At 37.1% G+C, this 22,919-nt stretch overlaps 1 protein-coding gene across 1 annotated transcript in view; it reads left to right on the top strand.

Moving 5' to 3' along the window:
* Window positions 1-22,919, top strand: part of LOC106483238 (transcription initiation factor TFIID subunit 4-like) — a 153,849-nt gene that overhangs the window by 125,441 nt on the left and 5,489 nt on the right. The gene's annotated exons all lie outside the window — the stretch shown is intronic.

Consider the following 22,919-nt stretch of genomic DNA (forward strand, 5'->3'; position numbering starts at 1 on the left):
CCAAGGCCGCCTCGCACCAGATCTCCCTTCCAGCAGCAAACAAAGGGGCTTTATGAACTTCCAGCAGGCAGATTAGTTGCACACTAGCCATAGAAGACTCCCACAAAAGGGGACCGACTTTGCCATCAGAAAAAGTTAATTCTCAGCTCAGAGCGTGAATTAAAAGCATACCTTTTAATGCTTTAACACCAGCTGGCAACTGGAAAAGCTTGGGAAATGGAGTATTAACAGTAACGATTAATACAAACAAGTGAAAGAAAGTGATTTAATAATGTAACCCTGTGAGTGTTATGTCTGAAGTGAAAACTGGCCCAATAGAAAATGGGAAGCGCAGCATAAATCTGTCTAATTAGCAAGAGATTTTTTCTATCGGAATAAATAGAAATTTGTATTTGTCCTGTATTAAAATAACTAACTTAATTGTTCTGCCTTTTCACCTTAGGGTTTTGCATCATAAACCTGTATGAATTTACCATGTGCAAAATTGTCTTTCATTACTAGGAATAAATAGGTATGAAGCTAGAGATGCTATCTCTTTGTAGTCAAAATAGGTATATGAAAACAAAGATGAGATATTGTATATCTCTGAAAAATTATTTTGGTAACCATTACTCTTAGCAATTGTTTTTCTGCATTTAAATAATGAAAATATTTAATATCATCATCATACTGTTTTTCTGTTAAAATGATATCTGTGTATTCTTTTTACCGGCAAGAATTGTCTGTGCTCAATTTTTAAGTGTTTTTTAAATTTTGTCATGCTTAAAAGCAGTTACAGTTGTATAGGATATAATATTGATTGGTGAGGCAAATTAGATTATGATTTTAACTATACATACTATGCAAAAATTTCAGCTAACTGCCACAGAATCAGTGGCATGTTTTCCTTTAAGAACTAGTAAGTCCTATAGAATGAGCACTTTTCAGCTGTGTTTGAATACCTTTGACTGTTTTCAGTTATTTCTATTCATCAAAAATAGAAAATATGCATTAAACATTTTATTATTTGATGGTGTACTACACCATCTGCTGCCATAACACACACAACTCTTGTTTTGAGAAATGTACTGTGAAATCTTAGTTTGAGCCTATAGATTTTGAAAATATACAATACACAGACGTTTAGGCATTCCTTTTTTAACCCTTAGCATTGTTAGAGATACTAAGAGCTTGATTACAGCATTTCACAAATTAAAAGATTATCAAAACACAGACCTAGGAAAAATACTGTTTATATCTTGCATTTCTCTTTTGAGTAATAAAATAGTGGGATTATTTGCTTTATCAGTTTAAGGAGTTAGTAGAAAATTGAATCTCTCATTTTGTGATCATTTCTCTTCTTTAATATATTTCACCTAGTTTAGAAGTATGGATCAGAAACTCACAAGGAAAACTGATGCCCTTTCCTGCAGCTAAATTAACAGGAATCACGTGGAAAACAATCTGAGCCTTGTATGAAAAGGGGAGCCATTAAAATTAGCCCTAAGCTATGGACTGCACCCAATATCACTAGAACTGCACTCACTGCAGATGTGGAGGCTGGCTCTCAGGCAAACTGAGCTGTGTTGTATAGCTACAATTAAAATCAACTCCTCTGCCAAAAAATAAAAGGGAGGAGGGTAGAAGGAGAACATCAAAGACAGATTGAAATGTGTAGTTAGTAATAAGAGTGGTCTCCTCTTGAACCAAGCCCTGCAGCGATTCATGGCCCCCTTGTTAATGAGAAATTTTGACCTCTGGTTTGTAAGTTAAACTTGTAATCCCAGCTAATGAAGTAAATCAATCCCAACTTCAGTCTGTTGTTCCCATTTTTCTTTGCACACTGTGTCTGGGAGTTAGTAGCCAGGTCTACAAATACGATTTTTTGGAGGGGGTGGGGAATTATTCTGCAGCTCTGTAACTTCTCCTGTTTTGCAGATTCACTTAAACATGTCTAAATCAGACAGATTATTTTAACTTGTCTGTGTGCTTGTAAAATGTCCTATTAGTCTGGCTGATTTAGACACATTTAAATAATAGGCCTGAGTTACCATTTCAAGAGGAAAGCTGGATTTGTAACTGCCCCAAAATATCTGTTTCATCAACAGATTTATGCTTTAGATATGTAGATCTGTGTGAAATTATTTGAGGAACCTTATTTTCCTTTTTGGTATATTTAAGGAGATCCTGATGATGGTAATACAGTTTTGTGTCAGAAAAAAAAGGTCTACTGCGATCTAAATTCTGAGAGAAACCTGGTTCAGTAGCAATAAAATGAATACAAAGCCAAGAGGCTAATTTTCATAATAGTGGATCATCCTTTGAAATACATGCTTCTATGTCTTGTAAGCCATTGAGAGATAAAACAGCTAGCCACAAATCCAGCCAAAAAGCCCTAGTAAAGCCCCTGAGTTGATTTCATGTCACACCACATTAATAAGGAATCTGTGAAAGATCAGCAAATGGTATAAATGGAGGTGAAGTCGCTGTGGCAAAAATAAGAGGAGAAGCCAAATTCATAATGTAATCCCTTAGAAGAAAACAGAACCAGATAGAAAAAAAGGAGGATTTCTTGTAGCTGCTTCACTTCTCTTTTGTATTAGTAATTGGTATCACTGTGGACTCTTCTAGACGATAGAGGCCCTTTTTTGTTCTAATCTGTTTCTCTATAAAGAGTGTTTTTACATTATTTTATGACTGTTTTACACCACAAACACTTTGTTGCAGGAGCAGAAGCTTCCTAACAAAGCATGTGTTTTTCTAAATGAAGGGATGTGTAATCTCCCCTTGCATTTTGGGAGCCTTTCTGCATCTTTGCATACATCTCTGCTTGTGCTGACGGTTGCGGGTGCAGAGTTGCTTGGTGTCGGGTGCTTAAGTTCTTGGTTCTTAACGTTGCTTTTTTGTAGCCACGTTCCTGCAATTTGGTCAACAAATCATACGGCGTATTGCTGTCTTTTGTAGATGTCACACATTTGGGTTTCTGTGGCGAAGAGGGAACAAATCAGCAAGTGTTGCTGTGTTTTATGCAGTGGCTTTGTTTTGATTGTAGAAAAGAAAAAATTGTTTAAATTGGTAAAGTAGGAGGCTCTGGGGGTTGGCAGGGTACCACTGCTGTTTTTTCCGTGACGACTCCAGAGGTTCTGTATTTTGATTACCTCCGCGTCAGAGCCTGCTCTGCTCCCTCCCGAAGCAGAAGCTGTATTATTTACATGCCTTAGAAAAGGTGACTTCTGACTGGGTGTGAATACGTGCTGTGGCTTGCGATTTCCTCGGGAAAGGCGATTGTCACAGGGCGCTCGGTGCAAGCAGGTGGGCTGCGGAGGCTCTGGGAGAGGCCGAGGGTCCCGGTGAATGGCCTCTTGTGGGTGGGTGGACCTGGGTCTTGGCCACAGTGTCCCTCTCGCCTGAGGGGTCTGGGGAGAATGAGCCACGCGTGGAGAAAAGGCTGCTCTGCGACCTGCTGAAGACCATCTTCAAGCCAAGGCTTGCAGTGGTGGTCCCTAGGTAAGGGGCCCTTTTTGTCAGGAAAAAGCAGCTGAAATGGTGGGTCTTGAAGGAGCTACTGACGAACAGCAGCTACAGAGGGCCAGCAAGCTGTGGACTGTGAGACGCAAGAGGCCACCTCCCCAGGAAAGGGACAGAGACCTTTTCTGTAGAGGAACAAGACATTCATGCAATCCAAACATGGAGATTATGTCCCCTAATAAATTTTAGTGTGTAACGTATATTTTTCCTCAGATCAAATGTACTGGAAATTTTTATTATTCAGAGTTCCCCTGTATCTAGACAGACTCCATTTGGTTTAAAAGTAACATATTAAGTATTACATATGCTCTTCAAAGTATACGTGAAGGGCTAGGTTAAATTTTGCACAATTTTTGTTGGTGATAATACTGTATAATCATTAACTTTACCTGTATTATTCTTTGAAGATGCTCATGAACCCTCATAATGATTTGAAGCCTGCTACAAATCATTAGTACGTTATAAGCAAGAGTTTATAATAACCTACTTTTTGTCTCACTAAATTTAAAAGAAGCTTTGTTAATTTTGACAACAAGTGGAAAAACACAGCAGTGAATCTATTCTCCAGTGATATACCTTAGTATATGGAGGATCCTGTTGTGAAGAACTTCCAAAATAATCATGGTTTATTAGCTGCACAGTCTTTTTCCCTTTGTTTCTATTCATTTAATTTAAAGTGAAACAACTCAGCATGCAAAACTAAAATTAGCTGCAAAAAAGGTGTAAGTGAATAAACAGGCAAATCCATTAGAGTCGATGGGTTATTGGATCCCTTGCCATTCCTCAGATGGCGGCCTATTAAAAGTGGTAATGTCTGCCTCCAGCATGGCCTCGAGGCGAGAAAGAAGGCCAAGACAGGCATATTTCACATGCATCAGACACAAGAATTAAATAGACCAATGTTCCCTAAAAGACTGAAGTACATCTCTTTCTGACGTTCATCTCGGGCAAAAATTCATTGATCTCAGTATGTCCCTTGGCAATTATAAAATATTAAATCCAAGTCACACTTTTCGAGTTGGCTTAATTTTTTCTCTGTTCACAGCTTTCTATTTGATCAATTTTAACAAGTTAGGAATAGCATCTAATAATAAAATAAAAACTGCGGAGTTAAAAAGTTTGTTCATTTGACATCTTAGATTTTTGTATTTAGTCTTTAGACTTGCCTGTCATTTTATTCAGTGGCACACTGAATAGATTAAGAGAATATATATTTATACACACAAAATCCCCCTTCTCTGTATCCTTTGAATTAGTAGTTTCTTTTTAAAGCTCAATACTGATACATGGCCATGGTATTGCAGTAAAATTTGTATTTTAAAGCTACATCTTTATAGTTAATCACCATCATTTTTACTAGTGTCAGGCAATAATTATTGCTGCTGCTTGTTTCTCTTATTATGTCAGGCTGGAATACGTAATATTGATGGAACCCTGTTTCAGAATTACTATTTACATTAACCTTTAATTTTTCCTATTTTAAACAAAATTTTGTTTCAAAGTTTTAAAAATATTTTGTGATAAGTTTAATTCTTTTGTATAAATACTAGTCAGACAGCAAAAGGAAAAATAAACAATCAGAACCTGGATCTGTTTTAACACAAATTTGGAGATTGAACATATAGTACACTGGCAGGGATGACTTCGCTCGTCGTCTTTGCTGATGAGAGACTCTAATTTGGGGAAAAAAATTTCAGTACAGGCAGTCTACCTGTTGTGTTGGCTTGTTCTGTTACTGCTTAGCATTCTCATCTGGCTGGCACTTCTACAATCTTCCATTCCTTAAATAAGCTCGTTCAGTGGCCAACAGCTATAAGCAATTTTGGCTGAAAAGACGTTAAGAGGAATGCTCAGAATCTTGGTTGGCTTTCAAAAAATGACAATTTTGATTATTTACTGTCAGCAGAATTACCACATGGAAAGGTGGAGTAGGCTAAATTGTAGGTTTTAAATTTTTTTTTTTGTAGTCCTCGTCATAGGTTTGGATGCACTTGCCATGGGTTGCAGGCTCGCTGTGTGCCTCAGCAGCTGGGCTTTTTTGCTTGGTTTGGTGGCCTGAGCTCTCCGTTTGTAAAACGAGGATATTAGTATAGTTTATCATCCTTTTTTTTTTTTTTGTTAGATTGCTAATTGTGCTTGTCCCTTGCTGTGTCTTAGTACAGCATATATTGTAAGAGAGCGCATTTTCAGATGGGACTTAAAGATAGGTATAGTTACTATTTGCTTGGTATCCATGTATCCTGCCTGTGACTACCACAGCAGTGTGGATATTGCAGTGTTCAACTTTACAGGAAAACTGTACAGATGACCCAGAATCCCACTAGCTGTAGAGATTTTTTTTTCTTTTTTCACAGAAACTATGACACAGGCATTTAGAAGTCACTTCAAGAGCAGTGTTACTCAGAAGCCTATTGAATCCTGAAAAAATGCAGATATAATTTTCCCTATTTTTTTTAATTATTTTTTTTATTCTTGTGGAAGAGCCAACATTTGAAAAATGTCACAGTATAACCTAGATTAAAATGTTAATACATATATTATACTTTCTAACTGCATCTCTGGTTTTCTATCCATCACTTGATATAGTGTTACGGACTGTCCCAAACATGGCTAAAACTAATCTTAGTCAAATTAGAACATTTGTGTTCTGTGTTCGATGACTGTACGTTGACAGAGTAAATTGCATCTTTCCAAGGATCGGGATACTACTTGTTAACATGTTTTTTGTGATGGTGGTTTTGGTGAACAGCCAGCACACCTTTATGACCAGCCAAATTTTAATTTCCATATCTTACATAATGGAATGACCGAGTCATAGAACACCTAATCTATTATTTGTTAAAGATCTGATTCTAATAGAAGTTTTGTCTAAGTAAATATTAGTAAATTGGATTTAAATGGTGCTTTCATTCAAAATACTCTTTCCTTTATTGAGTCCCCTCTGCCACCAACCATGTACTCTCAATCTCCTATTATCTACCCTGAACCTAACTTTTGCCTGTTTGTCTTTGAATTTATGAATTGTAGAACTGGGTTTGCTTTTGAAAGCACCTTTTTGAAACCACTTAAAATTCTGAATTTCAAAAAATTCAGTCAAAATAACATTATTTTAACTATACCTATTCTGAATGTTTCCACAACTTCATGTTATATGAAAAACTATCTTTCTTCAGTTAGCTATTTTATTTTGTTCTGCAAAAATAAATATAGCTCTTCCTAATTCTTAAAAAGATTTTCTTTAAACATAAATTTATGGTATTTTAATCAGTTTTTTGAATGTTTCCATGTTTTTCTTAGTTATGCATTGTTATACATCATATTATGTTACACAAGTGAAATTAATAGCTGTAAAAAGTGACAACGTATTCTGCTAAAGGATGTGCAATATTGTTTATTAAAGTGATCCTGTTTAAGGAACATTTTACTGAACTTCATTTTTCTTGAACTGCATACTAATTTTAAAGGTCAGTGTGGTTAGTTACCATAGTAGTGACCTAAAAATAACCTTTCTAGTGTACCTGTATATTTCTGATCTGTAGTGTTAGCGTTCAGAAATGTTCTTTCCCTTAGAGTTTCAGCAGCTAAATAAGTTGCAACCCCTTCAGCTATACTCATAAAAATTTGCTTCCAGACAACATGGTCTGTTTATTGTGTAATAATCGAAATGGCACTAAATTGCAATGATTGCTGAACACTTAGGAATTGCATTAACCACTTAACTGCTAAACTATTTTCCATTTTCTTCCTCACTGTGAAGTATTATATTGATTTTCCTCTTAGTTAGAGCTGCTTACTCAACCTCTGAGATGAACAGAATATTTTAGTAGCCTCATACACTGTCATATTTTGAGTCAATCAGTAGTGACCTTGGCTAAGAATTTTCTGGAGGTTTTTTAAAAAATCCTATCCAGCAAAATAGCTTGCAGTGCATAGCCTTGATTTTTTTACAGAAAATAGAGGGAAACACAAAACATCTTTCCTAAGTGAGTTTAAAAAACTATCAGGAGGAGTAAATCTCTCTCTCTCCCTCTACATCAAATGGGGTATATCCTATTACCTTTAAGACACTGCTGCTAAGACAAATTAGTTAACAGTAATGAGGCCTTGGCCAGAGAATTAATCGTAGCCTATAATGTGGTGTTTGGAGTGTAATTAAAAATCTAAATAGGGTGATAGGTGAGGAATTTTAGTAGTACCAGTCTGTTCCCTATGAGGATGTTGATGATTTTTTTGTTTCTAGCTATCCTTAGTTAACGAAGGTAAAACAGACAACCATTTGAGCGATATCAAACTTCAAAGCTCTGTGATGATAGCTAGCTAAACTAGTTTTGTTATCCAGTATTTTAGCTTAAAATTGATTTCCGTTTCCTTTCAAAGATATATGGAGATAAATTCTGCTCTCTTTTGTTTCTGAGAAAACTTGTCAGAAAAAGCAGAGGGCTTTTTTGGCCTGTGTTTTTGCGGGGGGGTTGCGTTTTTTTGTTTTTTAAGCAAAACCCTTCTGAAATCTTGCTGCAGAAAAGGGGGGAAAAGGCTGATGCAGGTAAGGAAGAGTTAAACAGAAATTGAGCGGGGATGCTGGGGGGCAGCAGTGCTGCAGAACATAGCAGTGTTCGTGCGAAGGCAAGTCATTTCCCGAAACACTGCAGACACATGGCCTGAGGCAGTCTAAAACCTTTGGAGACCAAAATGGCTCGCAGGAGTTAGAAGTAATAAGGTGTTTTTCCCTTCTTTCTCCTTCACTGAAATTCTGTAAGGTTGCTATGCATTACCAAGGAACAATGCCACTATTTTTGTGTTTTATATGGGTATTAAGATCCATTACAATTTGACATTTTTAAGATTGGTTATCCTGTAGTTTGGTGTTAAATTGAAGTTGTTTGTTTTGAATTTAATTCTTTCATTTTTCAAAGGAAAAAAGGCAGCACTGCTGTGCTGATAGCTTACTGAAGTATGCCAGGATCTGATGTTTGAATTGAATCTGTTTGCTATCACAAAATATAGGCAAAATTATCTTTAAAAGAACTCTTGATTTTCTTTTTTTTTTTTTTTATCGTTTTAAAGTCTGAAAGATGCTTTCTGGCTAGCTTTTCACGATCAGATTGTAGAAGATATTGTGCATATAATATCTTCAAGGCATACTGTTTCTGGGATTATTTTTAACACTGTGTTATACATCCAAGATGTACTGTGCTTAATGCAACCTGCTTATGATTATTATAACCCTATATGTTTGCAGCAGCTAAATAAACTCCACATCAAATAAATTACTGCAGCAATGTTATTAGGCCAGCAGCAATGTTAAGGACATCTGTTAACTCTTTTTCAAATGCCCTGTCCTTACTCATTTATTCTAAACATTTCTGTTGTTAATTACTATTAAGTATATGACATAGTCATTCAAACATAGATGTGAAGACCTGCTTAGGAGGGTGAAAGGTAGGTTTAAGTTCCCTTCTTAGCCTTTTTCTGAATGCCCCAGTGAAGGGAAGGGAGGACCTGTAGCTTATTGTTTGAGAGTGAACACTTAAAACTCAGGTAAATTAGGACAGAGAAAGGGGTAGTTGACATATGTTTTTGTTGCTGTAGTTATAGAAAAAGTCATTGCTCTAGCCAGTGGGACCTTGTCTAAATAAGTAAGGCAGGGTCTGAGCAAATTCCCCCAGTTAGGCCCTACAATTCTGCATTCTCATTATTAGAGCCAGTGAAAAAATTTGCAAGGAAACTTTCTCCGTCAAAATACATTTTTGTCAAAGATAAAATGTTTAGCAAAAATACATCTGTTTCAAAAACATATTTGTCAAGAAGGTTTCTCGGCACCAAGATGACATTTCTAGTGAGAAAGTGAGTCTATTGCCTAGTGGTTGCAGCCTGGATCTGGGACATGAAAGATGAATAGTGCCTTAGCCACTGGGTTGAAGAGTGTCTCTGCCACTCATGTTTGTTATAATGCAGAGTGAAAATATTGTTGAAAATTAAAATGTTTTCTGGCTTAGTCTTTATTATGTGGTAAAATGTTACCTATTAGAACCCAATTCATAGTTCTTTTAAAAACCATTTCTTTCCATTTGAAATTCATGTGAGACCATAACAGTGGTTTGCTAGCTGACATACGGAGTGACCCATGTCGTCATCTTTATTTGTAATTTGGTGAATCTTAAATATTTGATCATGAAACCAAAAGACAGGATGCTGTTTTTGAAAGGTTAGATGAAACTTAAGAATGACTCTGCTGAATTAAAACGAACAAAAGCAATAATAAAAAGACCTGTAGAAATTTTCTGTAGACAGCATTTGAAAGATTTCTGTTGCTGTTGGAAAGTTTGCCAGAATAATGTGAATCTACATAGCTTTTCATCAACATTATATGAAAAATACATGCAAAGTATGGAATACTCAATAACAGTGTTTCAGTTTTGTCATCTGAATAATATCTGATTTTCAAATTAGTCTCAATACGATTGAAAACAACCTTTGTTATACACTTATAATACTGGCAATTCAAGTATTTGCTCTTCCTCTTTATTCCTGGAATTCAGTTAATCTCGAGGTATGAGTGGCTCATTGGTGCAAGGCAGTGGAGGATCAGGGCTCTGATATGAACATCTAGTGAAATGATTCATCTGAAACCAAATCAAGCAACTGCAGACAGGACTAGCTGCTCGGGAGAGTAAAAGTTCCCGGCTGCAAAGTGGCATCCTTTCCCCTTCCCTCGTTGCCGGCGCGCTGAGAGCAAGCGCCCCAGCGGAGCGCCCGACGCTGGGCTGCAAAGCTCGCGGATGCTGCCGGGCTTTGCTGCCGCCAGCTCTGATGGATGCGTCTCTCTTCCGGTGCGAGCCTCACACATGCTCCGTAGAGTCTGTCAGATAAGATCATGGGTTGGCCAACTTTTATTTATGGACCAATGAATTATGCAGCTGGGGTAATTAGATGTTTTTGTTTTGTGAATCAGGATTATGCTCCTCGGGTGCCAACCTAGGAAAGCCTGTGAGACTGCATAATAAAAGTCATTTTTATGCAGAGGTGGAAATATTTGAATGCAAAAGAGAATTGTGTGTGTGTGGGGGGGGGAAGCTAATGTCCTCCTGTATTTGGAGAGGAAGAGTGAAGTGTAAGCTTTAGCTGTTATCCATTAAAGATTTTATTTCCCTTCATTGTGTAGGGAAGGAAGAGGCTGTTTTAGCATAAACTCCAAAAGAAAACAAGTACTTCTCTCTTCCCTCAAGTAGAGCTATAAAATATAGATGTCTTTGGGTACTTGGAAGCATGTATGGAATTATATATGTATATTCAGTGACTACATGTAGTGTATAGTCACTGTATGTTATTTGTGTAATAGGACCCCACTTACAACTACAATTCAATATACTTTAATCAAACTATAGTTTCCGTGGTGTCCTTCAATTGCATATTTTAAGACATCTGAGATAGCAGAGTAGCACGTAGTTTTGACTTTTCTAACCTACATGCCTTTTGTTTGTGCCTCAAGATAACATTGAATAACATATTTAAACTACTCATGTGTGAAAAAGCAAAATTACATCTCCTGAACTGATTTCTTCACACATTGAAAAAATTCAATTTCCCTTTTGTTCAGATACTAAACAGAAATCAAAAGGGAATGAATGTTAGTAGAAGCTATACTGTATTTCAAAACAGAGAAGATACGAATGTCTTTAATGAGAATGGATGGTACTCATTTTATAAGTTAAAATCATTCAACAAAGGTATTCTTTTATAAATGTACAGTTTTCATTATGCAGGCATTACAGTTTGGTTCAGTTGATCAGTTGACTCAGAGTAGTTTACTGAGCTGTTATGATTTAATATTTTGAGCTGAATCTAGATATTGTAGATTAGTAATTGGTGATAGTCGTATTTGATTCTTTCTTCAATATCACCAGTCATAAGAACTAGTACTGTCAAGTGCTAGTGCTTTATTTACATATAATAAAACTAGAGGTGAGTATGTTCTTGTGGATATCATTAGTTTTTATTAAATATATATTTATGTTTTATACGTGTGTGTGTGCAGTAGTTTTGTAAGAGTATGTATAAACCATTATATTAAGGCCACAGTCTTTCATGGATTTTAATTACTGTGTAGCTATTCTTTGAGTTTTTGTAAACAAGGCAGACATTAAATTTAAATGCAGTATTCCAGATGAGCTGTTCTGGAAATCCCTAGAATTAAGGCTTAGACTTTCAAACTCCAACACCCATATGAAAATAAAACTTGATGACATGAAATATAAGCCAAAATAAAACCCCTTTCAAACTTCCTCTCTTGATTTACAGAATCTGTCCAGTGTTTCCAACTTTGGGGAGAATTTATGGTTATTGCCATAAAAATAATATTATGTTTTTCAATATGGTGCTGTTGTTTTTCACTGTTTAATTTTTATGGGTGACTCAGAGTATCGAGATGGTAGGGTGTTATAGTAATCTTGCTGTATGTGCAAAAAACGAATTAGACCTGGTCTAATTTGTAGGGTGAGTTGGTTAGATAGAGACTGAGTCAAGCAGTTTGTGGGGAACCTTGCTAAAAATTACTTTGCTCTTGGGAAGCATCGAGTCCCCTGTAATTCCACTGACGAAGATGCACTTTCCTAAATAAGAGCATTAACAGGAGCAAAGTACTTTCTAATGAATATGCAAAGAATATCAGCGTTTTTTTTTTTTCAGAGTAAAGGTTCCAGTTACGGATTTGTCTTATTAACTGACAGAAAAAATTTGGCCTGTAGTTTTGAAGGAATTTTTTGGTTCAAGACCCTGACCAAATAGTATCACCTGGGGAGCAGTGAAGGCTTCTGAAGAGTAACATATAATCCAACCATCCATTTTGCTGCAATTTAATTTTAAAAGGATAAGTAGAGGCCAAGATCTGAGAACTGTGGTAGTTAGTGGGAAAAACTGATATGGGATTGTCAAGGTTAGAGTTCAGACAGAACAGATGGTAAAATGGTTATAACCTACTGTACCATATGTTACTGTAGCACATGTTCAGGTAGCACATTATATATACTGTGTGGAAATATTAGTGATCCTAGCTCAGGTTTTTAGAAAGACCAAAAAGGTTCTTCTATATGCCTGAAAATATGATTTCATAATTTCAGGCCAGATTAATGAAAAAGCTATAATTGGTTGAGCAACAGAACTCAGTGTTCCAAAAAGGGATACAAAAAATTAGGCCTAGTATGAAAATACACCTTTTCTAATTCCCAAAAAGCTAAACTGAACTTTATGCTTCAGGAAGTCTATTTGGGGCTTGTTACATTTGTATTTGTGGGGAAAATATCCAAAAAAAAAAAAAAAGTAAATTTACTGCACTTGTATTCAGACCATTAAAAACAGGTTATGATCTGAATTATCATTTTTGTAACTATTAATCAGAGGCCAGATTTTCAGAAGAGCTATCTATCTTAGTAAGCATGCTATCTTATTAAGGTGCCAATGATGTGTTAAATTTCTCACTGAAAACAATTGAGGCTTCACTGGATTAGAGTAGTTTTGAACATCTGACTTCTGATCTACAGTTTCTGCTGTTACTATTCAGACACTTTTTAAAGAATCTGATGTGGTACCATGAAAATATGAAAGGAGAAGATTAGAAAGAGAAAAAAGGGTTAATCAAGTCAGAAGTACTGGAAGAAGAAGTGGAATGGTAGCAAAGAAGAAAAATGAAGGCAGAGACTTGTGATTTGGAGTGGTGCTAAAGAGCCTCTGGGCTTGAGATTCATCTCGCATTTTATAATGCTCATGTTGTGTTGTATCATAATGCACTTGCTTCTACTACAGCTAGCTGTTTCTCGTATCTTATTGCCAATGGTAAAAATAGGCCAGTAGCATCATTCCATACTACTGAGCGCATTCTGAATTCCACGTTATTTTTCCACTTGCCTCTCTAATTAATTCACTTATATTCTTCAGTGTGTGTGCACATGTACATTTGTTTCTGTCTGCTCTGTTGCCCTCTTCCGTCATCTGTTCAGGTTCTCATATTGCTGTTGATTGGTTGTGCCAGCTCCTTCCAAAGATACCAAATAGCTTACATGCCACTGCCTTTTGTTTAACTTGGCCAAAAATCATCCCATCATGAGTCTTCATTTTTGGCTAGTACTTCGTGAAAGATGTTGCTTTTATAGCTGCAACCTTTTTTTATATATTATTTATTTTTATTTGATTTGGGGAATAATTAGATATGTGAGACGTCAGTTTATACATTGATTGTTGTCAGCTTTAGGGAACTGTTAGTAATAGGTGGTCAGTATATATCAGATGATTCATGGTATCAGGTAGGTTTGTCTCTATCTTAGACTTTTCTTCCATTATATGTTATAATATCAGTTTTAATTAGAGTTGTTCCTAATGGAGCCTTTGATTTTGACTATCTTGTTTTTAATGTATTTGAAATCATTGATAGTTATGTATCATAATATCTTTTCCAATAAAGCAAAGGTGATGACAGAGCTATGATACTAACTTGTTAATTCATCTTGTCTTGAGTTAATCTGGGTGGTATTCAGCCTTATCAGGATAGTAAAGAGGAGAAGTTAGAGATAACTAAGAGCAGAGGAGAGGTTAACATCTGAAAAACATGTTTTTGTACATCACCATATCTCCTCTATGATCATCTGGAGACTGAAGAGATTTTTTTTAGATATTGATATGGATTGCTCAATCATGTTTTTGTTGCACCAAGATATATTTAGTTTAAGGATCTTCTTGAAAGTTTTCATATTGCATTTGATCCCATTTTATATAAAGAGATGGATCTGGTATAATTATGAGTCAGAGTGGGAGAGGGTTAATTTTACAAACCATGTGTTGTTTTTTTTTCCCCAAGTGAATTAGTCTTGAAATTCAAGAGTTATTCTCTATTGTTGGCTGTGTTGAAGATAATTTAAAATGTTGGTTGTTGCTTTGTGGTGAAATGGGTTGGAGAAAGATAACAGTTTGGGAATTCATAAGGTGAAGGGGAATTAATTTTTTAATGATGGAAAGAGTAAAGTTTAAATTGTCAGTTTAGTATTTATAACTTAACCGATCCGTCTCATTTTGTCTCATAATGGAGAAGATGGAAAAACCTGGATTGTCACTAAGGGGTTAGAGAAGAGTGTGGAGTGAAGGTTAAAAAAAAAAAAATGGTGGAACCATGTACGTTCAAACAACTTGAAGTTGGGCAGCAGATTAAATTGCAATCTGGAGGGTAGAGACGTGCAGGTCATAAAGTGTATCTGCTTTGAGTCCTGGAGAACTGGTCCTGGTGTGGCAAAAAGAAGGAGGCATGGGACGTGGAAAAGGAAAGGACCTGAGAAACAGGAGGTCATGATAAACAGCAAATTCTGACCATGGTGTGCAAAGGATGGTCTTCGTAATGTAAAAGGAGAAACTACAGAATGTATTGAATTGGGACTTTATGGAGAAAGAAAAAAAAATCTATATTTTCTCATGGTTGAAAATGCTTAAGTGTAATAGCTGTAAAACTTTAAAAGAAGTCTTTTCAACATGGAAAGCATTTCTTTCATTACGGTCTCCTCTGTATCCTATCCAGCTGTACCAGCCATCCTGTCCATATCTCATATAAACTTATGTCTGTAGGAAGGAAAACCCACCTTGTTTCCTTTTTGGAGCCATTCTTCCACGAGCTATTTGTGCCAGTATGGTTTAACTTTTTGGAACTTTTTCAAGAATGGGAAATTCTAAACAAACAAAAACACTAGCTTAAAAAGAATTAAGAGTGAGAAATGATTGTAAGAAACATAAATTTTAAGAAATCAAGAAATGAGTGGCTGAATGATTCAGAGACTTCTCCCTGCTGAACTCTATCATCTCTCCCTAATGTCTGAACTACACCAGGACTTAATTATATTCCATGATATTTGCAGTAATAGAAAGAGTGTTAACTGCCCTCTCCATTTTATTTACAAATGTTAACGTCTTATTTCCTGTACCCTGGACTGTTTTCTGACAATGTTTTTATCCTGCAAGCTGAAGGTATTAGCATTTAGGGCTTAATTTTATTGCCACTCAATTGTGAGATAACCGCATTGCCTGCTTTGTTTTGTTTTATTTAATGGGCTGGGTGTACAAATTACGGCCATATACTACCCTCAATCCACAGAGGAGCCTCTGGTAATTATAGGGAAGGGTTTATACCGCTGTTCATAGATTGTAACTAATCTACTAGCAAATTTTACACTGGAATAAAATGTGCCAAGAGCTGGTATATCTGTGGCTATTTTTGCCCTTTGTTTGGCAAGTGGTGCATAAAGTCCCTTGATTGGCACTTGCACAATTGCTGGGAATGCACAAGATGGCCCACAGTTGCAAACATAATTATTTTAAAGTCTGGGTGTTATACATCATAATTAGGCTTTAGAACTGAAAGTCAGTTGAGATGAATGAGGGCAATTCATGCTCTCAAGAGTTGAGAAAGTGATTTTGCATTTAGAGTTCACATTTGTAAGGATTTTTTTTCACAAGCATTAAGATTTAGATACTTGTCTCTCTGTCTCCCTCTCTTTCACTTTCCTACTGGAAGACTTGCAATATATGAAATAGTTATATGATATCTGTGTCTCACCTTAAATAGGTGAGATATCACTAGCTCTTGGGGGGGGTCAAGACACATTTCTTGGTGCTGGTTTTTCTTCATCAAAAAGAGCTACAAATGAATCTAGTCTCCTACAGTTACCCTGTCCCCTACAGTTGTTCTGCTCAGCATGTCCTTAGTAAGAGATAGGCCAAAAAAGCAATCTTTAGTGGCTAGCAATTATGAATATTTTAATTAGATGTTGAAATGATTGAATTTTACAGTTATATGTGTCTGGAGATTGATGAATGTCAAGAATACTTTAATTATTTTAAGTTTCTGGTTAAATGAAAGTCACAATCATATAGGCTAGAAAAGAAAGGGCCACCCACTATGTAAAACTGAGATAGTGTTGAACTAATATCAAAGATTATCACAAAAAAAAATCAGATGGGAATCAAATATGATTCAAGAAAAATGTGCATCCTGTTAGTTGATCTGTAGGGCTTCTCCCAAAGTTGGTGTGACATTTCTTGTCTCCCAGCAAGAGAGAATATAGGGAAGTACAACATGATTGTACTGGAGGAAGGTGGGCAAGTACTAAAATAAAAAATCATGCTAACACTGAAAGATGAGAAGGGAAAAGCACCACAATACTTAAAAAATAACAATAAAAAATTTGGCAGGATTAGTATTTCAAAGGGAGCAGCACTTGATTAAACATTTGGAAAGCATGGGAGGAGAAGCATTCCAAGTAAAATGAAAATATATGTGTATGATGGAAACAGGATAAATAGAATATTCCATTTATAATTACCCCGGCAAGAATGCAGTCCAAACTCAAGAGTTCTTAATCAGGTAAAACTGTCATTGCTTTTAAGTCCAAGTAAGGCAGTGGATTGTGGTAGGTATGGGATATTTGTGGAATAAGATGTTGGCAAGATCTACAGCTGCAATGAAGAGCTGGTCCGCGAACAAAATAGATGAAAAGATCTGGGGACTGCAGCACCCAAGCCACTCCGGAGTGTGCTGCAAGAAGGCAGAGGGTATAAGACATTGGTTTTCATCGCATACCAAGTGAGGAGTGAGGGATACAGAAGGATCTCTGAGAGGTTAAAAGTCTTAGCACAATGCAGAGCAGTACCTCTGTGCAGGAAAAACTCAAGTTTCTTTTCCACATTAATGCAGTAATTGAGCAGAGATCTGCATGGATAAATTGATTAAGAAATTGAAATTATTTGCAGTCTGATTTCTTCCCGAGAATAACCTGTTGAGGACTGGGCAGCTGAACACCTATCTCCCTTGAGCAGGTAAATGAAAAGCCCATATCTACCTTACACTTAATCTGCATTATATATGTCTGTGCAGGCAGACTTCTCTTCTTCCCAGGTTATTTCTCACTGAAATGTTGCACAACCTGCTTTTTGCCAGCGCTGTTACTCAGCTTTGGTGGGGGAAATGTTCTCTTAGAAGAAAGAACAGGTGGTCAGGCTGATAATAGCTGCTGAATTCTTTCAGCTGGAAGTTTTTGGTGTGATGTTGTTTTACAAAGCAGGTTTTCAATTATAGTGGTACTTGCATGTGTGACTTAGCTTAACATAATAAAGGCAGAGAGCAAGTACATACGAAGCATTCCTCTTGTAATGGCAGCCCACTTCTTTGGGTTGAAATAACATCATGTAATTATAAACTGAAGTGATCACATCTAAAGAAATATTTTTCACTGCATCCATGTCTTAGTATGATTTACCTTCCTCTTATTATTTCTTAATATAAAAATTACTGCATGCTGTCTTTGAAATGTTGCAATTGTGTTGGTATTTGAAGTACTTGTAAATACTTGTGCAAATCAGTTTTTCTGATGTTTGTCTGCAGGGCGAGGTGTGTGTTTATGTGCCCAGGGGAAATAAGATGCATTTGCATCCAAGAGGGTGTAGCAAGCAAACGCATGCCAAAACGGAGTCTGTAGGAACAGTTGCGTTAAAATAGTATAGGATAAAAATGTTTGTGAATGAAAATAACTAGCTTCCTAAGAAAGAATGATATTTAATCCTCCCTGTAAATGTTGCTGATCTGAAAGCCTAAATGACAGCTTTTGTTGATGAATCTTTCTAAAGACATTTATGAAGCCACCATATTGTGCATGCTAAGTCTTTTTGTAGATATAATTATATTTCATACAATATTGCTGATCCCACTTGTTCATACTTTTATTATCATCATTCTGGGAGCTATCAAGTCAATCAGCAGTCCCACTTTTGACCAACAGTTATTATTTACTTTTCTGTACTTAAGGAGAATACTGATTTAAGGATGCTTTGGCTCTCATTTAGATCAGTGAAATCATTACTATTACCTTCAGTAGGTGCTGAATTAAATCCTAAATTATGTGGGACAACTAATCAGACATAATATAATACCTGTTTTTCATGTATAAAGTACCTCTCAGCCAAAGATCTAATAGCACTTTCTGCAAGTAAACATTATTGCTGCCGAATATCTCCAGAATATTTCTTATGATCCAAGATCTCTTATTCATAAGGCCAGACTTAATATATATCTTATCTTCCCACTTTTCTTGAGTTCATGGAGGTTGGAGAGACAAAATTCCTTACGTTTTTACTCCATGTGTGTTTTCTTTCCTTATCAAAATTAGCCATGTCTTTTCACCTAAGCCCTGTTGTTGCTGAGGCCACTTCCCCATGTTAAAATATAGAAAATACAGTGGTTTTTTTACCTCCTGGTTTCAGTTTGACAATAGAGCAAAAGGTGTGTGTGTGTGTATATATGTGTATATATATATATATTTGAAATATAGACAGACAGGTAGCTTGGCTTTGAATAGTTAGATTCCCACTTTCAGACTTTGGCTTGAAGTGCAAGCCTTCCACAAGGATGTGCCATGTAGCCCGGGAAGAAAACCTTTTATCCTTACTGCCTTGCCTCTCTGGGTCACAGGGAAGCAATAGCCGCAGTTCAAGACTATGTTCAAAGGAGAGATGTCAGGACTGAATTGTTTTCTGGTGAAGGAAGGATGGATAAAATATTAAATGCAGTCTTCTGTTTGCCCTCATCTTTGTGTTTCCTGACAAGAATATCACATCATATTTCCATGGTTCTAAAAGCTGAAGTTTTTCAGATTTGTGAAAAAAAATGCTTTAATTGTTAGACATTAGAAATCTCTATTATAAATACTAGAATAGGTTTGGTTACAGCTGCTTTCTTACATGAAGGCAGTTCTGTGCAGTACGAGGAACAGCACGCTTTGGAGAGTTACTTGGTTTGATTTTCATACACCTGCTGCTGCAATTAGTGTAATTTAACGCACAAAGACATTCTGACTTTCTGAGCAGTAGGAGAGTTTGTCCATGAAAATTTCTGTCCTTAGGTGTGGTTTTTTTCCTAAGAAAGAGGTGTGCCTGTCAGTCCTCTTTCGCAATAGCCTTTAAATCTTTTGGGCAATTTTGATCAAATATAACAGAGGGGGCCAGCAGAAGGGAGGAAGAGGTGGTCAGGAGCTCCTGGCTGAATTTTAAGTTCCTACAGTTTCGGTGAACATTGGTGGCTTGGGTCCAGGAACGAGAGAGAGATGAGCATCTGCACTGGGGAGAAGGCTGCAGTGAGAGCTCGAGAGTCGGGGCTAAGTCTGGCTGTGGGCTGGGGAGCACGCCCGCGTGGGGGTCAGCCCGGCGCGACGGCGCCCGCCGCGCCGTGGGTGAGGGTGGGACAAGAGCAGACCCCACGGTGCTTCGGAGACCATTCGGGAGGCGAGGGGAAGCTTGGGATATGGGTAGGGTGCTACAGTGGGCTGAGGATGTTTCTGCAGGAGGCAGGGGATCACGAAGGGTGTGTAGAGGAGCTGCGCTTCTGATGGGAAGTAGTATTACTGGAGAAATATGTAAGAAATTAGGCTCCATTAGTCCTGCTGTTCACAGGCTTATTTGTTTTAATTTCTACCCTATCACCGTTGAGAATGCATGGTTCTTTGGCAGGTTGTTGTGTGTTCACCTAGTGATCTATCAAGTCTGTGGTTGGTATTTTATTTTGAGCCATTTTTACTCTGCTTGTCCACCAGCATGATTTTCCTCACAGAAGACAATCGTAAAAACAGCAAACAAGCTGAGATGTGTCACATCTGAGAGAAATTCAGAATTGCTTCAAAATGTGCATGCTGAACCAATAGTTACTCTGCTGCTGCTCCTTAAGCCATAATTTCAAGTTAGGCTGCTTCCAATGGTTGAATTGTGCTCCACAGTCCCATAGTGTTATTTAAAATCTGTAAATTATACGTACGTCAGCTATATGTGTCTGAAGCGCATTGAAGCCCGTTGGAGTTGATGCGCTCTGTTGCAGTGGTCTTGGATCACGAGTTAGCAGAGGGCACGGCACGGCGGCTTTTTGCTAATTCCCGCATTTGATTGTCGATGCGTTTCTCTGCGCCGCTGCACGCGGAGCCGGGCAGGCTGCTCTCTGCCTTGCTCGCCTCTGCGGCTTGCAGCTACCGCGGGCAGTGCCGTCCGCGGCTGCTCTCGGGCCTTCCCGGGGTGTAGGACTGAAGCGAGGCAAAGGGGAGAGCGGGGAAAAGGAGAGCACAAGCTGGGATGGGAAAACAAGTTGCTCTAGCTCATGTATGTACGTCATTTTGAAATGAAGCAGAAAGAATTCATGTGTACGTTAAGTGTTTTTTTTACATGAGTTAAATTTCCGCTCAATTATAAATAGAAGTTCACTGATAGGAAAACTTGTACCGATGTATATTCGAGGGGTGTGATTTGGTAGGAGCTTGGGTGTGGCAGGCCAGGAAGCGAAGGACGTAAGCAATTCACAACCATTTATGTTTTTATTAGAGCTTTTATCTTTGTAACTCCTGTTAGTTGCCATAGATACAGACAACATAGCACTTGTTTGGGTTAATGAAAAGTCTGTCATGCTGATAAAAAATGTGATTTTTCATAAGACAAATCTGCATTACTTCAGTTTCATTATTCTTGGCAATTAATTTTAACTATGCTAGTATTCATGTATATAATTAAAAAAAATGTGGCATTTAGTAGTGTGCTTGTCATATAGAATATTGTAGAATAATGCTGAGAACGTTGCAGTACCAAGCAAATTTTTCTTTAATTTAAATTAGAGATTGTATTGATGGATATGAATTATTGTGCTGTCAATTTAAAGATGTGATTTTGTGCTTTCTTAAATCGGTCCCACACTTTTTTCACCTGGTAGAAGTGAATTACAGAATGTGATCTTGCAACTGGTTGTTACAAGAGCAGTCATAAGTTCAGTTATGAATGTACACAGCTTAATGTCATGTTACAATGTCATGTTAAGTATCCCAGCTATAAAAATTATGCTCCTCCTACCCAAAAGTTCAGTACCTCAAGTGATAAATGTAATGAATATGATTTGTCTCATCTTCATTCCAGTTACTTTGTCCAACAAATAGAAAGCAATTATTTGCTGTAAATGTACCACAGCTCATTAAAGAAATGGTTCTGTATGAAGAAAATTTCAGAAAATTAAGTAGCTTTTCAGCTAATATTTGGTAAGTGTGTGCAGGAGGTTTCTAGTTTGGTGTGCTATGGACAGTATGTTTAAGAGGTTCTTGGCATGCGTTTAAGATGGCCACGTTTCTGACAAGTCCATTTGTCACAGATCAGGAACTGTAATCCGCATGGATCTGAAAGAAGCATTATTTGGGGCAGGGAGAGAGATTCACCATGTGGGGAACAGAGAAGGAAGAAAAATACTTTTGAGTCAGGTTGATTTAAAATAAATATGCATGGTGCTTCCTTGGAGAGTTGGAAATAGCAGCAACAGCCCTGGCAAATGGATGAGTGGTCAGCGTGCAGGTGAGAGGCAGTGTAAGGTAGGATATCGTTCCAGACCTGTGGAAGATAAAGAGTACGTGTTTAAATGATGCTATCTTTTTGAGGAATGCAAAAAGCATTTTGGCATAAAGGGTGAATTCTGAGCACCACTGAATATATGGATCGTGCATTGGGAATGTCTGGCTTCAGCATGGATGAACAACCCTTGCAGCTGCAGCACATGATTTTCCTACGAGCGGTGAGGTTAGGTGGTGAATCAATTAATCTATTAACAAAAACGACTCCGTGCTGGAGAACAGAATCCCCAAGATCAAATGCTGTACGGTGCGCGAAGGTTGGGGCTTCCTCGCTCGCCTCCAAGCTTAGCCACATTCCTCTCGCTGCAAAAGCCTTTTGTGTTGCGGTTATAACAGAATAGGATTTGCCCCACTACTGTAATGTAATGATCAGATACAGGAGAAATAACTTGAGTGGTATAGTTCTGTGAGAGTCTGACTTCACTGGTACACAGAGAGAAAAACAATAGAGAAAACAGTGTTATGTCTTACTCAGAATATACCATATATACTGTTTCCCCTATGATCCTCCAGTAGTAAAATTATGCTTAACTGTATTTTTAATTGCTAGAATCAAGGTCCTAGAATATATATTTCCTGGGGAAAGAAAGGTAGGTCATTAAAAGCAGCAGTAAGTAAATTTGGGATTTTAAGTCTTGACAGCTTTGCCAGATGTCTTAGAGGTTTGAAAAATAATTTAAATGTTTTTAGAGATGAAAATGTATTTTTCAAAGTTAGAACATCTTATTTTGTTAGAAGCCAATTACATTGGAAACAATAAAAACAGTGGTTTCCTAAAGATGAAAAGTCTTGAATGTATCAGTGTATCAGGTTTCTATTCTAAACTCAACAAGACAGCAGACAGTCTAAATTATGTACATTAAATTTCTAGATACTCAGATCCTAGTCTTCTCAGGCCCTAATCAGTAACTGAGAAATAGAGTTTAAGTGATTTTTTTTCCTCTTTATAGAAGACCAGGATATGAC

Source organism: Apteryx mantelli, chromosome 10 (assembly GCF_036417845.1).
Source record: "Apteryx mantelli isolate bAptMan1 chromosome 10, bAptMan1.hap1, whole genome shotgun sequence".
NCBI classification, from domain to species: domain Eukaryota; kingdom Metazoa; phylum Chordata; class Aves; order Apterygiformes; family Apterygidae; genus Apteryx; species Apteryx mantelli.